The following is a 13803-nucleotide window of genomic DNA, read 5'->3' on the forward strand; positions in this document are numbered from 1 at the left end:
TTCATTACCTTTACCTGTACAAGTTACCCAAGAAGTTTGCCGGTGCGTTTCACTCGAAGGGGACTCTGTAGCTGTACCTATAACCAATAATATCAATTAACACAAATGTCTAATATCTAACTTGTAACGTAGCATTATAGATCGTAGAAATAGTAATCGTGCTTAATAACTGTAATAAGCGTATGCTGAAAGATTCGTTCTGACAAGAACATTTTATTTTATATAACGTAGTATTAGCTCTGATAAGAACATTTTATTTTGTATAACGTAATATTAGCTCTGATAAGAACCATTTCATAATGCTGTACATCAACTCATAGAATCATACATATCACCAGTTTAGTCATCTCAGTGAAGTTTCAAGCATCGTACTTTCTCTCGACGATCGCAGATATACTCACGTGATCAGTCATATGCTCCGCGTTACACAACCGCACCGCAAGGCCGAGCGTACTCGAATGAAGCGTCGGGACTCGGGGTTTTTTTTTTTTGAGAGGAGGAAATACTGTTACGTATTTACGCCCCGGAACGGGGCGTAATATGTCGGACTCGATTGTCCGCGTAAGCGGACACCCCATACCTCCTCCGTGCTGTTAGCAGCCCTGGCTTTCACAGCGAAGTAGGACGTGGGCCGTGGAGGCCGCAAAGACTACGCAACAACAGCCGCGGGGCGTCTCCTAAGGATACTCGAACCTCAGACCGGCTGTGTGCTTGTGGGAAGGAGAGAGAATGAAAATGAAGATGAAAGATGAAAAGGTGATAAGAACACACTCGCCGGCGAGTGTGGTGATGTTTTGTGTAATGTATGTAAGTGTGTATGTATGTGTTTATGATTGTATGTATGTGTGTTTGTATGTATGTACGTAGTGTAAATGTTTGTGTGCATGTATGTTTGTGTTTGTGTCTGTTTGTGGAGTGTGTTTGTGATTGTGTAAGTGGTGTATGTCAGTCCGTCAGTCAGTCCGTGTGTGAGTGAGTGTAGTGAAGCGATTACAGGACGAGGACTAACGTCTCGTCGCGTATCAAAACAATGTGTGGTGTATCTAGGGTGCGGGCCGCTGGCCATCGTCAGAGTGACGAGTGCCAGTGGTTTGCGGTGGTTGACCACGCCTACGCCTGCGAAGGCGGTGTGTGCGTGTCTGTGTCGGTGTTTGTGTGGGTGTCGCGTTCGCGATGGTGATGTCGTCATCCAGGTCTACCGTTACGTGTCTGGGACATCTTATTGGGTTGAGACTATGGTGAAGGGGGATGTACCCGCATGCCTTCCTAACCAAGATGTTGGGATGGTTAGGCGCCTTGTCAAAGAAGCGTCGCGAGATCTTTTTAAAGTGTTGAGCTATCGTCGGAAGCTCTAGGTCGCGGTGAAGGTCAACGTTTCGGATGAACCATGGGGCTCCGGTTGCCATGCGCGTGAATTTATTTTGAACTACTTGCAAACGACGTAAGTAGCTCGGTCGGGTGTGCGCGAAAACGACGCTTGCGTATGACAGTATGGGCCGTACGATGGTTTTGTACAGCGTCACTTTGTGTTTGAGCGTAAGTTTGCTTCGCCCACACACAAGTGGATAAAGGCGACTGAGGACAAATCGGGCTCTATTGCATACCGTATCAATATGTTTCTTGAAGTTCATATTGCTGTTGAACGTGACTCCTAAGTATTTGTAATCCTTCACCCACGGTATGGGTGTTTCATACAGTTTAATAACGTCGGTCGGTTGTTTTTTAGCGCGGATGCTATTCGCGTTACCGAAGAGTACCGCTGCACTCTTGGCGGGGTTCACTTCAATCCGCCATTTTCTGAACCAGTTGCCTAGTTCATCGACGGCGGCTTGAAGCACTTTAATGTTCTTGCTCAAGGTTGAGCGGTTGGAGCCAAAGTAGAGTGCCGTGTCGTCAGCGTACTGAGCGAGCTGGACACTCGGAAACTTGGGAATGTCGCTCGTGAAGAGCGAGAAAAGAGTGGGAGAGAGGACCGAACCCTGTGGCACGCCAGACCTGATGGGTCTGGGTGAGGATAGGGTGCCCTCTACTCGATATCGGAAGGAGCGATCAGTAAGGTAGGCTCGAATTATACGCACGAGCCTGTCTGGCACTCCCAGTTGATACAGCTTGAATACTAAGCCGTTGTGCCATACCTTGTCGAAGGCCTTCGTGACATCGAAAAACACGGCTGCCGTGGTAGCGTGAAATTGACGCCGTATGAGAATGTACTCGGTGAGTCGGTGAGCCTGCTGGGGACACGAGTGAGCGGTTCTGAATCCGAACTGTATTTCGGGTATCAGGTTGAGCTCCGCGATGTAATGATTAAGACGCGCGAGAATTAATCTTTCGTAAAGTTTCCCGATCGAGTTAATTAAGCTAATAGGCCTATAGCTACTCGGATTAGCCTTAGGTTTATTGGGTTTTGGGATACCGATAACAATGGAATCCTTCCATTGAGGGGACACCCGCGATAGCTCGCGGGGTGCCCCTTCTCCCCGCACAAGACGCAGGCCGGGGGCTTCGCGCATTGCGCTGGTCGAGGGCACTCCGGCGTGCCGTGTTTTCCGAGGCACTTCACACACCTCGGGGTGTGTTCGCAGTTGCGTGCCGAGTGCCCGTATAACTGGCATCTGTGACACTGACCAGGCCCCCGCGGTTGCGAGGAGCTTCGGCCCGGATGCCCTGAAGGGAGCAAACCGATTTAATATTAAAAATTTCCTTTCCCTCTTGCGTGAGGTCGAGGACGACGAGAACCATGTTAAATGGTTGTTTGTTGGTGTTTCCGCGCATACGGTGCACCTCGTGTGCAGGGTAACCCTGCTCTTTGAGGTCCGACAGAATGTCGGGCTCGTCTAACTCTCTGGGGACGTTCCTAATAATGACCCTCAGACGCTTTTCCTCAGGTAGGGCGTACATGTGGAAACCCACACTCAGCTCTCTAAGAAGAGATGTCAAGGCGCGGTGGTCCGCTACCTCTTTGGTCTCTAATTTGATGAGAGATTGGTACGCCCTCGCCTGGAAGGAGAGCGTCTTCGGGATCCTATTTTTGATAACCAACCAGCGGCCTCAGTCTCCTATAAAAATAGGAGGTGGGCGCTTGGTCGGAGGTGGTACGCGGGCTTTGGCGGGCGCGGGCGCGGACGCGGGAGTGGAGCCAGTCGTGGCCGCGGCTTTCTTGGCGGGTGTGCCATCAAGAGATGGCGATTCGTGACCGCGCTTATTCTTGCGACTGACGGTGATGAAGCCGTCAGCATCCGACGCGACACTCTCCGCTCTCGACGGTAGAGCGGTTTCCGGCTGGGCCGTTGAAGCACTAGAAGCCTGAGGGGCTTCCGTGCGGTCAGGACTGACTGCGGGGACCTTTGGGGTCGCCTGCGTGTCAAAGTACGCCTGAAGGACAGGCGGACGGGCTGATCGGGTGATCACTTTCCTTGGTTTTACCGAAGCTACGGAGCTTGCGTCGGAGTCATTACCTAATTCCATTTCGGATTCCCCGTCGGAACCCGTAACGTCAGATGATGAGTTATATTTTTTGGATTTCGCTCTAAAAGCCGGATCCATTGTCTCATCTATAGTTTCCTTAATTAGCGGAGCGATCTTCTCCGTGAATAACCTATCTAGTAGGGCGCTTAGAAGGCCCTCGTCGGCAGCCATTGGTGAAGCCATGGTTGTCATATTTAATAACTAGGTTGAGCGGGCATCAACCCCCGCTGCCCGAGTCAGGCAGAGGGGGAATATAATAATTAAGTAGACAACTATAGTTAAGTTGTACACTTGCACATTAATAAATAATATTAATAATAATAAAGTATGCAAAATTAAAAGAAATTAATAATAATAATTAAGCCTAAGACTTAGCTTTGCTGGATGTAGACTGGCTGGGCCGGAACCCCGATGCACGCTGTGCAGGCCCCCGCGGAGAAGACACACACGACGCGAACTGCAACTCACAAACATACACGATTAGCGTGCAGAATCGCGAAACACAGCACAGGTGCTAACTAACACAATCGTAAAACCGGGTAATTAACACAGATAATAACTAAGCTAGGCTAGGTGCGAGACTCAAAGAGTCCCGAACAATAGCGCGCGATAACAATAGCTAGCCCAGGTGGCCTGAGCAGATAGTGCGATAACGCAGGTAATAAAAATATTCGAAGGAGGACAGATAATGCGGCACGTGTGCTCGCGTTGCCTGCCTGAATCGAACTCTGAGTGGGACTCGGGGGTCGATCGCTATTCATGCAATTTTAATCAATGAGCAACAGCCGTAGGTGCGGAATGCTCATTGACATCGTATGATAAAATGTAAGCTCTAGTATTGGTGTGTTTTATCTGAACTTGTAAATATTTTTTAAGTAACGATTGTAATTGGGTAACTAGTTTTAAGGATTTTGTATATATATCGGGTAACTTTTTAATAAATCATACTCATTCTTGTCTCGGCCCCGCGCCGAGCACACTACTACACGCGCCTGTGCTCACGCTCCGCTACGCCGCAACGCTACCCCCAGTGCTACGCTACGCAGGTCCGCTACGTGTGGTACGAGGTATACTACGCCAAGTTCGACTGGTTACGTCGAATTCGTTCCGGCCCGCAGCTTGTTTACAGCAATTTTTATTGTAGTAAGTGAGTTGCGTGTCATCGCGGTTGAGCTGAAGGATACCTAACGGTGACAACTAACTCGGCTAACGTTGACCCGGTGCGTTTCTCAGGCCTCCTGACCTGAGAGAAACCGGACGACCCGATCCCATTGCACTTGGGCTTTCCCAAGGGTGACGGTTCGCGGCTATAACCATTAGGGATAGCCGCGCCACTTCCAAACCTCGTTTCTCCCTGTCCTCGGCGGGGAGGCTTCATCAGTATGGCTCCATCAGCGGACCTTCTCAACGCCCTTATAGCCCAGTTTGTGGCTTCGCTTAATGCCGCAAATATCCACGTCGACCACTCACTATTCGAGAGCATCATCTCCTCCAAGGTCAACACTCAAAGTCGGCCCTCCGATGAGCCCTCCGCTCACAAATCTACTTCCGAGGACATGGAGTTCTCCGACTCCGCCTCCTGCGGCCGCAAGCGGCCAGTCCATTCCTCCTCGGAGGAATCAGATAACGGAACTCTCACTGGTTCCGTACTCGACACTTCTTTTCGTCCCTATCGTCCTTCAGACGATTCATTCCAACTGGTTCAGTCCAGAAAGAAGCGTCAGGCCAAGCGCATCGCGTCTGACAAGGTTTCAATCTCCTCTTCCTACCCAGTACCATTAATGTCCCTCGACATTAGTTTACCCCCGGACTCGGTCCCCTCCTCTTGCCAACCGGCGACACGCTCGCCCGTCCACCCTAGCAACAAGCCTCCACCGCCAATCTTTCTCCGTGATAAGGCAAAGTGGACATACGTAGCCCAACTTTGCACCGATCACAAGGTGCGATACACCCGTGCCTCAAACACAGGTGAGGCAATACTTATAGTCGTACCGACCACGGACGACTTTCGCAACCTCACCTATGCGCTCCCGGAAGAGCGCAAGGTCAAGGCTGTCCTCCGAGGCCTCCCGTACGAGCTCTCTAATGAGCTCATACAGGAGGACCTTGTCAAGAAAGGCTTTCCGGTCGAGGCTGTACATAAAATGTACAGCCGTACCGGGAAGAAATACCCGTTAGCGTTAGTCATTCAAACTAACGTCCCTGAAGCCAGGGAACTTTTCAAAGGAGAGTTCACCGTATGTGGGCTCTCCAACATACGTGTGGAAGCCCCACACAAGCGGGGGTTCCCCGGTCAATGTCACCGCTGCCAGATGTATGGTCACGCAGCGGCAAACTGCTCTGCTCCTCCTAGGTGAGTAAAGTGCCTCGAACCCCACAGCACCAAAGAGTGCAAACGCACTCGCGACGAGGTAACACCTCCCGCATGCGTGCTCTGCGGGCAGGAGGGCCATACCGCGAATTATCGCGGATGCCCTTGTGCCCCTCGTTCCGCCCCGAAGGCTGCTAATAAGCAGACTTCCAGGCCGCCAAAACAAAGGCCACCTCTGGCCTCTAACACCCAATCCCATTTTCCTCATATGAGGAATAAAACTGTCGGGAAAAAATAACCCAACTCTCCTCCACATGGAGACAATCAGCCCCTCCCTCTCAGGCATTCAATGTCTACTCCCGCCCCGCCCCGGCCACCTTCAGTGGCCCCAGGCGGGCAGTACCTCCCCAGGCTCAATCACAGGTGCAAAGCACCCTGAAAGACCTGGAAGAGATCTACGCCTCACTAGGCGAAGTCGACATCAACGAAATATCCGTCCTGGCACGGAAACTCAGGACGGCTAAGTCCTCCAAGGAGCGCCTCTTTGCGCTGGCGGAGCACCACCATTTGGTGGCCTCCTTGTAATACCTAAAGCGCTTAACGCTTACCACATAGTGCGGTACGAGTGAAGCCTAGGGGCGTATCACTCGATCTAACCAAATCACTATTTTTAAATTCTCCTCTTTCAATCTTTCGTCTGACCTGGATTGACAGGTACCAGATACATGTAGCCTCACCTCCCGTTTGTGATCATCGTTCTGATGTCGCCAAGTCTCTATTAGACAGCACCTTCTGTGCATTCCCAGCGAACACTCCCTAGGGAGTGCCGCTTGCGCCTCTCTTCCCCGAGAGATGGTCGCCTACGATGAAGGCTTAGAGGGCACACTGCCCAAAGCCAACCTCAGGTGGTGTTACCCACAAACACCACCTGAGGTTGGCTAGGCACTTAGGTTCTTACGTGAGTCCGGCACCTAAGGCACTTAGGTTCTTACGTGAGTCCCACATAACCAACGCGGCTGCGTTGGTATGCATGAGCATTCACCACCTCCCTCCCTTCGTAATCCCGGAGGGTAGCCCTTTCCCTTTGTCTGGGCGCAAAAAAAAAAAAAATCATGTCTTCCATATATCTTCCACATATTCCTCACAGTCAAGCAGTTGTTTTATTTAATCGCCAAACGCTCAGTCGCTAAAACATCATATTTTAATATCATTCTGTACGCAATCAAACTTACGCGTTTTGAATTATTGGCTTTTTAATGTAATACAGCTTAGATAAATGATTTTCTTACTGATAGAACAGCTTGGGAGTGGAGCGATCGCGCTCAGGCTTTCAATTTTATAAATTTTATTGTAACGAAATCTATTGCAGTTTGACTGTTAATATTATTTTGTAATGAAAAGTTTGTGAAATTCCAGTATAAGGACAGAGGTTATGGTGTTGTTTTGTAATGTTGTTTTAATCTCTCTGCGATATATACTCTCCACCGTGCCTCACAATAACAGAAAAAACGTTTAGTATAGTGACTTTTTTATGTCATTGGGCATCCGATTCAATGCTCGTGACGATTGGAATGCCAAGTATTAAAACTGGGAATCAAGACTAACAGTTACTAGAAGCGAGGAACTAAAAAAGAGCATCGATGCCAATCACCTTTTAAATTCAATTTCAATTTTTTATTCAAAATAGGATATAAAATCACTTATTGTAAGCTACGTAGGAACCAAAATATTATGTTTATTGGATTTAAAAATACTCTCCTTTACATTTTAAACATTGTTTTATGCGATCGAACCAGTTTTTAAAACAGGAGGACCACAGATCTGAAGGCATATTTCTACGTGCTGATTGAACGCTATCACTGACGAGTTGTACTTTTTCGAAAGCTAAAAATTACTAAGTTTTGTTGGCCGTGTGTCATGATGTAGGAGAATACGGCTTTTTGGTCGTCTTTTGCAAACATATTTTAACACCCTGGGTAAACAAGTGGCAGAATACCACTCGACATTAACACTCTTTTGATCTTCAAGTGGAACTGCGCAGATCGCGATTTTCGATGCGTACGTAGAAAAACAATTGACAATTGTTTTTGTATTATTATTAAGAAGGTTGCATCGTTTCAAAAAATATAATATTCGAAATTCAAATAGTTCCGATTAGCTAGAAGTGCAAAACTTTTAGTGTGCCCCAGGTATATACTAAAAAGTATAAAAAAATTGCGTATTTTTATACAATTTAATTAATTAAACTAATTCTAGTTTCGATTATTGTTAATTTTGGATTCGGTGTCCTCCCGCCGCGGCTCGGCTTTCGCCTCTCGCCTCATCACGTCACGCGTACGACTCAAGCACTTCTCGCCTATAACTATCTATGTATCTACCGTTTGTGGTAGATGATAGCCATGAGATTGTATTGTTTGCTGTTGATACTTCACTCAATTTAAAAAATAAGCGACGGGCAGATATTGATGACGAGGTAAACAATGCACTCCCAAAGATAGTGCGTTGGTTTGAGACGAAGAATCTGCACTTAAACAGTAAAAAAACAAAGTCAAAGGTACGGTTCATTAAACCAAACACAGTGGAGGTACAATCCAACGTACTTATAAATGACCAGAGATTGGAACTTGTGGACACTACGGTCTTCTTGGGCATCACGTTAGATAAAAAGCTTCCTTTAGTGGGGGTGGACCCCACCAATTAGCAGATAGACTCAGCTCTGCTGCATATGCCGTTAGAAAGATTAGAGAGTACTAGAATGTTGCGACCGCTAGATTAGTGTACTTCAGTTATTTTCATAGCTGATGCTGTATGCGTCATGATTGACGTACGGTATTTTACTGTGGGGTCATGCTGCTGACATTGATATAGTGTTTGCTTTGCAAAAGAGAGCTGTTCGTGCTATATGTCAGCTTGGTTATAGACAGTCTCTCAAAGAAAAATTTAAAGAAATAAATATTATGACTGTTCATTGCCAGTACATTTATGAAAATTTAAAATACATTCACCAAAATCTTATTATACAATTGTGATAGTTTATAAGCCTAAGTTCAAATACAACTCGGTTATAATTTATAACCCAGACTTAAACAGCATTTTAAATGACAAGCAAATGTCCTTAAAACACTTATCATAATTTTGAATGCAACTACAGTATTTTATAATTAGTGCTGAATATTTTAAACGAGGTGTTTCTATCAACACCCAAGTTTGTAATTCAATTCAGCAAATTGAAGTTATAATATAAATCGTACTAATAAACAGTTGAAAAATGTCTCATTACTTAAAGGAGATGCGAGGCGGGGTTACAATATAATAATTAATCTCGTAATATATATACTCTATAAATCTCGTTTAAGTACATGTTAAATTAATTTTAGTAACATTTATATTTTAAGGTTTATTACAACTCAGTCTTAAGGGGATATGAGTAGTAGGGATTCGCCGGTTCTGGCTCACAGTAGTGGGGATTTGCCGGTTCTACCTCCCCGGTTCTGACTCACTTGTTCGTGATGCCAACTAAAAAAAAAAAAAAAGTTTGGTGTCAAACATTTGATTGCGCTGATCCGTTTTTCGATATCTCTTATAGTTTCATAGTTAACTTTTTAAGTTTAACAGATCCATAATAATAGTAATGAGTACTAATCAGTGGTAATTAACCTAATGATTGGTGAGCGACTCAATGTCGATTCTTTGAAAGTGATAGATGTAATTAGTAAATTACCTCTCACATTCGTTACTACGATTAAAACGACAGTTTTGTGCTGTGTTTATTATTACGTTAACAGATGATATAAATTGTATTGATTGACAGATTGTATCATTTTAAAAATATTTGATGAAATCATTCAAACTCTTCTTACTAAACTTAAAGTATAGATACATTAAACAGTACTCGCAACACATGCTGCGGTAAATAAATTCTTTACTCTTGTAGTATTGTAGATATACATTCTGCAATTGCTTTGTAAAAACCTCAGCTGGAATCCCCGAGCTAGACGATCATATGAATTGAAGTATTGTCCAATACCCTGCTCACCAATGTGTATTGCAACCCAGTGAGAGCCTGGCTTATTTTCACTATCTACATTGCTGACAATATAACAGGGCGTTACAACGTATATGGACAATCGGTTTGCTGCGTTAACATTATTTTGAATACTGAGATCAATTTTCTTCAAATAATTCTTTATCTCGATTATATTCATATAACCTTAGAATAATGTATTTAAGAGTTATTGGATTACAACTTACAATAAAACAAAACATCATTTTAAGTACATATTTAAATGTACTCCGAAACCTAGTGTTCAGTATTTAATATATAAATTTTTACAGAGATATAAAACCTGATTTACATTTGCGTTTCGAAACAACTGACAATGCAGAAAAAATATTTTGTTATCTAAAACTCAATAATAAGAAGTTAGGCTATTTTAAAGATGGAACAAAGTTAACATATTTAATGAATTCCTAGGACTTAGATCTAAATATATGCGTAAGATGTTGCGGGAAAATACATCAAATACATAATACATCAAAACCCCCAGTTTGACACCAAACTTTTTTTTTTTAGTAGGCATCACGAACAAGTGAGTCAGAACCGGGGAGGCAGAACCGGCAAATCCCCACTACTGTGAGCCAGAACCAGCGAATCCCTACTACTGATATGTTTGATGCTTTTAACATTTGGTAACTTGGTATGACAGACTGACTGATTGATCGATATAATATCACAGCTTCTGTCTGCACTAATGAACGTGTATTTTGTTTCACGTTGGCAACGTTGGAAGTGAAAAGTCGTCACAAAATCAACAATTCATTTTATGTGACTCAAAAGCATGCGAGAAATAAGTTGCTACCGTTTTTAATTTTATTTCACTTAACATTTTTTCAGTCTCATACGTTAAATACACTGGCCTGCAAAAGTAAGTATCACACTTTTCATATTTAGTTTAGTATAAAAAAATTCAACTAAAATGTATTAAATGTTATTTATTTTTTTAATAACTGGTATTGCCTCCTCGAGCTCTGATTACAGCTTCGAGCCAGTTTGGCATACTGAACACTAGGTTTCGGAGCGGATGTTGGGGAATATTCTCCCATTCTTCTACCAGGGCCTGCTTTAGTGCCCTGAGGGTAGTAGGTGGTGGTCTGCCAAGCTCATCCCAGGCGTTTTCAATTGGGTTGAGATCAGGACTTCTTGATGGCCAAGCCATCACGCTGATACCGACCTCCTGAATATACTCTTGTACGATATGAGCCGTGAGTGGCCGGGCATTATCATGCATCGGCATCGATCCATCACCCATATTTGCTAAATACGGCCCTGCATACTCATTGAGAATCTCTTGAGCATATCTTTGCCCAGTGAGGGTGCCATTTTCTATGGCTACTAGCTCTGTGCGACCTTCTGAAGATATGCCAGCCCATACATGTACACTGCCTCCACCGTATTGGACTCTTTCTGAGATGCAGCCTTGAAGGTATCGCTCGCCAGGTCGCCTGTAAACACTTCGCCTTCCATCAGAAGTGTAAAGGGAGAATCGAGACTCATCTGCAAACAAAATTCTTGACTATTCTTCTTCATCCCACTGCATGTGTTCACGGGCGTATCGCAGTCTCGCTACTCGATGCTGTGTCTCGAGTTTTGGGCCACTCGCTGGGTCTTCGGGTTTTAAAATTTGCTTCAACAAGTCTTCTTCTCATTGTACTGTCACTAATGTAGTCCCTCCGGGTCTGAGGTAGCTGTTGCTGGATTTTGGTGGCGATTTCTTAACACAGTGGAAATAATATAACGATCTTCTCGGGCACTGGTACACCTGGGTCTGCCATTACAAGATTTCCTCAGATGGTGTCCAGTCTCTTCGTACCTTCGCTTTACCTTCTGGGCCGTTCGTACCGTCACACCCACCATTCTTGCAGTGCGACGCATACTGATGCCTAGTTCCAGAAAAGCCATGATCGTAGCACATTCTTCAACTGAAAGAGGCATGATAAATAAATGTTATGTGCTTTTTAGCATAAAATTTTAAAACAAGGCCCATCGATCTTGAAAAAAATTTAAAACAGAAAGAAAAATGGTAATATTATAATTCGGAAATGTCCACTTTGAAAAAGGAATGGTTTTGTTTTTGAAGTTTTTTTTTCAGCCAATTCTTAAAAGAAGGTTACCAACTATAAAGTTTTTATGTACAAAATTAAATTCTCTTTGGAGTCCTTTTTATTTCGAAAGTATATCTTGTGAACTTAAAACGTTATCCCAATTTTAAAAGTGTGATACTTACTTTTGAAGGCCAGTGTAGTTTGACGGAAGCACAGAGGGTATAAAATTTTACTAAATTCCTTCGATATCATTTTGTAGATATTTTGATTATAATGTTTTAAGCGACGTTATTGTTTTCCTTTATATTTTGTCATTTTAGATCTATGTTCATTCTAATACGAAAGAAGAATAAACATTGAAATCAAATTTAATTTAATTTCTATAATATTATAGTTGCGAAACTGAAGTGGCAGTTGGCAGTGGCAGGGCACATGGCCGTTGGGGTAGTAAAGTCCTCGAATGGCTACCGCGTACCGGAAGACGTAGTGTTGGTAGGCACGCTACAAGACAGACCGACGATCTGGTCAAACTCACCGAAATAAGTTTTGATAAGGGTAGCGAAGGACCGACCGTCATGGTGATCTTTCGGGGAGGCCTGTGTACATTCTACATTAATTAACTTTCGACTAGGTGAACCGATTTTGATAATTCTTTTTTATTTGAAAGCTGGTGCTTCCCAAGTGGTCCCATTGTAATCTGATCCAGATCTGACAGTGGAATCCATGAGAAAACCATAAAAGTCTTAAATTTTGGTATACATACGTATAGTACTTGCGTTCATTGCTGCGTTGAAAAATTTAGTATATTTACACATATTTAGACAAATTGTTAGTTAGTATACTTCAAATTCACTAAAAATCATAAAATGAATAAATCATAAAACAAAAAAAAATTAACAAAAAATCAACGATTATTGTAATTTCAGAGTCGATGTCATCCAAGATAGGTTTGTTACTACATACATAGTTATAGGTGAGATGTGCTTGAGTCGTGAGGAGGCGAATGGCGAGAGCGGGTTGCGGCGGAAGGACACCGATTCCAAATATAACAATAATCGTAACTAGAATAACATAAATTAATTAGATTGTATAAAAATACGTGTTAAATATTATGTAAACTTCACTGCGTGAACTACACAGTGAGTTACCATGAGTGTGAAACTAGATGGCGCTGTATTATTAAGATGGTATTTTCTAAACACGCCTTAAATATTTTTAGCCGTTACATAGGTTAGTTGTATTTTTTGGAATTAATGTCTTCGCTCAGTGAACAGTTGATTTTATATGTGAGTGCATTAGTTGGGAAGTGTACATGATCCTTCGAGCCGGATGGAATCGAAAGAAATTACGAGTCCAAGTTTATACGGTGTCGGGTGGTCTATCCTGAGTCTACGGTGGACCAACAGCAGGCACGTTTTACGCAAGTATAAGTGTTGAACTGGACAAACTGTGATTAATTTTACAAGTTATTAGAAGTAAAAAGACTTAGAAAAAATTCGAAGAGTTAGTTCAGTGAAAAGTTAAAGTTCCTTACAACTTAGAATAATTGTGAAGTGTTAACAGACTTAGAATAATTTGCGAAAAAGTGCAAAGACGGGGAATCCATGCCCAATTGTATGTAGAAATTACTGCACTTTAAAGCACTTAGAAAATTTCTTGGACTAAGAATATTTTGAAACTGTTTTGGACTTGTAATTTTCTCAGTTCAATTTGTTGAACATAAATTGTGAAGTATCTAACTTCAACTTAAGTTTGGAAAAATATTTGCAATATGGAAGCGAAATTTAAGGTGCAAAGAGATTTACTATTACGCATTGCAAATTCATTTACAAATTTCAAAAATTCTCCAAAGGACCGTATCACTATTCCTTATTTAGAAACGAGATCGGAGACTTTAGAACAATTTTGGGATAAATTTACTAATA

Source organism: Leptidea sinapis, chromosome 11, assembly GCF_905404315.1.
Source record: "Leptidea sinapis chromosome 11, ilLepSina1.1, whole genome shotgun sequence".
In the NCBI taxonomy this organism is placed as follows: Eukaryota; Metazoa; Arthropoda; class Insecta; order Lepidoptera; family Pieridae; genus Leptidea; species Leptidea sinapis.